The sequence below is a fragment of the Capsicum annuum genome, chromosome 4, assembly GCF_002878395.1.
Source record: "Capsicum annuum cultivar UCD-10X-F1 chromosome 4, UCD10Xv1.1, whole genome shotgun sequence".
In the NCBI taxonomy this organism is placed as follows: Eukaryota; Viridiplantae; Streptophyta; class Magnoliopsida; order Solanales; family Solanaceae; genus Capsicum; species Capsicum annuum.
Genome location: NC_061114.1, coordinates 190,879,157 through 190,883,748, shown reverse-complemented (window position 1 = coordinate 190,883,748; position 4,592 = coordinate 190,879,157).

The window sequence follows — 4,592 nt, the reverse complement described above, 5'->3', positions numbered from 1 at the left end:
ATATGGATCCGGTTTTTCCTGTAGGAGGGGAACCAATCCATGTTAGCTGCATGAACCAAGGATATTTGGATAAAGACATTGAGGCTATAGCCTTCCAAAATATACTGTGTAAAGAAGACACAAAGGTCATAGACCAAGCATTGGCAAATATGGTTTTCAATTTTGATCCCTCCAGAACTACAATTTCTTGGTGAAGCTACATAATTCCCTTTAAGCCCAATTAAAATAGCTTTCCACATACCATTAATCATGGATTAAGGCATTCCCAAATTAGTATCGTCATACCAAGATACTTGTAAGCCATTTCAATTATGCCATATCGTATATCATTTAGACTCCACATTTCATTTAAAAATCCATAATCATAGCTCCAAGGGCATTTCCAAACCTTTTTAATTTTTACCAATTAATGTTATGCAAATTTTTTAATGAATAGTTTAGACACGATGAAATCCTTATTTAGAAATCAAATTATGGTGTAGGTTGAGGTTCATGTCATTATCATGCCAAAATTCATAAACATTGTAAAACCTAATTAAAAGATTTGAAGAAAAGCAGCCCTAAGCTTGAACCCTAACCTTCTTTACTTTTCAACCGTAGTTCTAGAATGAATAATGACCCCTTTTGGAGAGAACACAAAATTTTTAAGGTTGGAAAATGGGTTAAGTGAAGGTGGGATAGTTTATATGACATGCAAGGACCAAAATACCCTTAAGAATAGGCTAAAATGATGTCTCATCGATGAAGAAGGGAGGGGTCGTGACGCAAACCCCAACACAGAGGCCAAGCCATGCGACGCGATGCCTGGCACAAATGTGAGGCAATAACCCCTCACGGGGTTCCTCGCGATGTTGTACCAATAAGAATTGACCCCTCCACAAGTTGCATAACCTATTTTTCATTTCTAAACTTCTCCTAAAGCATTCGAACCTATCTGAGGTGTGTGGCACTTAATCTAAGAACCACGTAGACTCATTTTAAGCTCGTTTTAGGCTCCCCAAACACCCAAAGTATCACAGTAAAATAGCACTCTAATGATAGCATTGAGAGAATAAAGGCTAGGTTGGTAATTAGAGGAGATGTGCAAAAGAAGGTATGGATTATAATGAAATATTTTTACCAGTAGTCAAGATGACTATTATCATATGTCTACTAGCTATTACACTCAAATTGGATGTAACGCTTTTCAATTAGTTGTTAATAACGTTTTTCCTCATTGTGATTTAAATGATGAAATTTATATGAAGTTTTCTCTAGGTATTACACCACCTTCTCTTAATCATGTTTGTTTGCTCAAAAAATTTATTTATGGACTTAAACAAATATCCAAACAGTGGTATGTAAAACTCACTCTGCTCTCGATTTTAAAGGATATTCTCTTAATGATTATTCTCTTCTCTTTAAAAAGCCTATCAATACTATTTCTATTATTACTGTATATGTGGATGACATGTTATTAACTGAAAATGATGAAGATTATTTACCGTCTTTAAAAATCTTCTTGGAAAAGAAATTTAAAATTAAGGATCTTGGTTAGTTACATTATTTTCTGGTTATGAAAATTGTAAGAGAATCTACTGGAATGGTTATTTCCTAAAGGAAATTCACATTAGACTTGTTGAAGAAATTTGATTCTCTACATTTAACTTATGTTTCTTCTTCTTTGGATCCTACTATCAAATTACTAGCTAATAATGCAATTCCTATCAAAGATCCTACTTTATACAGATATTTATTGGGGGAGCTCAACTACCTCACACATACAAGGCCTAATTTGTCCTTTACAGTACAACATCTGAGTCAATTTATGCAGGATCCACATGAACCTCATTTTACAACTGCACTAAGGGTGCTTCATTATTTTCTCAAAGATTCGGGACTTGATTTGTTTATGTCTGTTTCTGATGTTTTCAAATTAATGACATTATGTGACTCTGATTGGGGTGCTTGTTAAGATAATCGAAAATCAGTGAGTGAATTTTATATTTCACATAGATTTTCTCCTATATAATGAAAATCTAAAAAGCAAACGTCACTCTTTCTCAGTTTTACTGAAGCTAAGTATCAAACTATGAGGAGGATAGTAGCAGAGCTTATTTGGCTAGTTCATCTTTTTGACGGTCTCGGAGAATCGATATTCTTGTCACTCCCTCTTCACTCTAACAGTCTTGCTGCAATTCATATCGTCAAAGATTCAGTGTTTCATGAACGGATGAAACAAGTCAAAATTAATTATCACTTTGTTCGTCAGCAGTATCTTGTCAGTTTAATCATGTTATCTTATATGAAGTCATCTTCCCAGCTAGCCGACATCTTTATCAAATCATTATCGGGATCCGTCCATAAGCAACTTTTGTGAAAATTGAGTGTCTCTTCCTCACCACCAACTTGAGGGGAGGGGGAGATGTAGAAATCATTGCTTATTTGATTTTTTATTAGATGATTCTTTTTTTATTTGATTATGTAAATATTAATTTCCTCTTATGTTTTTTACATAATTAGTTTAGAGTAAATCTTTTTGTTACATAATTAATTTTGGGTAAATCTTTTGGTGAATCTTCTTAGCTTGTATAAATAGGGGTCAAGTGTATAGCTTTGTTCACTTAGAAATTCAAGAACGAGAATTTTCTATATACTTTTTTCTATATTACTTTAGTTTCTGCATAACTAGAATAACAGATTGTTAGACACATGAATGAAACAAGTTCTTCAATCTGATTCACTGTATTAGGTTACACTTCGATAGATAGGCAGAACTTCCTCAAAAATTATTCTTGCTTATTTGCTCGTGTTCTAACTTTTTTTTCTCTCGGTATAAGTGCTTGAATTTTGTTTTGAAAGACCGTGATTATTTATAACTCCAACCAAGTAGACTTCTAATCCACAAAGACTCGCATGCTTCTTTACCTCTCTTTCTTCAGAATTGTAGTTAAAACACTTATTCCCCTTTTTCAGCACATGGTAATCTCTTTATGTTTATCTGAAGTAACATATTTTTGTTTCTTTATTTTTGCACATGTGATTTTATCCACAAAAAATTCTCTTGCAATTTGAACTCTTTTGAAACAGTTTTTGCTCGAACAACAATGCTTGTTTGTTCCATAGCCTCTTGTCAATCATCAAAATTTCACAAGTCCTAACAAAATACAACATTAGACGGGTGCCAACTTTGATTCAAAGTTGTCCCTAAATTGTACGAATTGAACAGATTCATTCATCATATATTACACTAATATATATGTGAAATTTTAGGGGCAATTTTAATTCCTTAATCATCGTCTTTATTCTAGCAATCTTCTTTTTACTACTTTTATGGTAGTGTATTTTCTTATTCTGAAAACAACCTCATTTTATTTAGGGGAAGGAAGCCACCTTATTTGCCAATTATATTGATAATAAAAAATGACATCTTCACATTGGTATAGTTGTGGCAATTTGAATAATTCTTTACTCAAAGTTATTGCTTTGATGGTAGAAAAAAAAATTAGGCTCATAATATCATTTAGTTTTTGAGACATAGGCAGAAACTAATTCTTTAAGTTTGAAGACCTCTAAGATCTTATATTTTCATCATTTCAATATTTCCTATCTCCTATGTCTATTGCTCTAAGCTAACCTTTGAGAAGGTGGATCCATGTACAAGACTTCCAAATTTTACTCGTATAATTACACACTACAATAATAAAGGCTTTTAGCGGAATAAATATGCACTTTAACAAAATTGCTAAAGCTTTTATCGGCATAAATATTTAATTCCCATTGAATCCAATATCACTATAAGTTTTAGGGGTATTTACAAAAATGCTAAAATGTAATTGTTAATAATAATTTTTTCTAAAAATATAATTAAACTATTCTCTTTAACTGATTAATGTTAAATATTTTTTGTGTGTAGTAACATGACATTATCATAGAGTTTACTTGTGAAATTTGAAACTTGAAATTTGAAACTTCATGTCAATAGCCAGTGGCTATTTTTCAAAAATATGACCAAAAAATGGCGGATAAACACTATTTTCTAGCAACAACAAAAAATAAAGGAATGGAGATAATCAGATAACTCTATATTAATCCCAATAATTGCTATACATGGAAAGGGGAGATCTAACCCAAATGATATACTAACATTATTTGTCAAGTTTGGTGCAAGTCAGTTTGAGTGGAGGGAAACCCAAACCTAAGTTTCAGTAAAGATCTTTTTTATTTAAGTTCATTGAATTCTATGGTCATTGATTTGAGTTTTTATGACCTTATTGGTAATGCCAGTGACAAGTTGATTACGCATGAATTAATGTTCAAGCATTATAATTTGGTGATAAGTAGCCAGTCGGTATGCATGCATTCCTTGACCGAAATTTTGCTCATCATACTACTACGGCCTACCGATCCAAAATAAGTGATATCTTAGCAAAATATTTTTGATCCAAAATAAATGTTATCTTAGAAATTCAAAATAAAAATTAGTATTTTTTTTTCAATTATATACTTACAGGGTGGACCCTCACTCAAAAAATGACATTATATATATGGAATTAAATTTACAGATTACGTATATATATATATATATATATATATATATATATATATATATA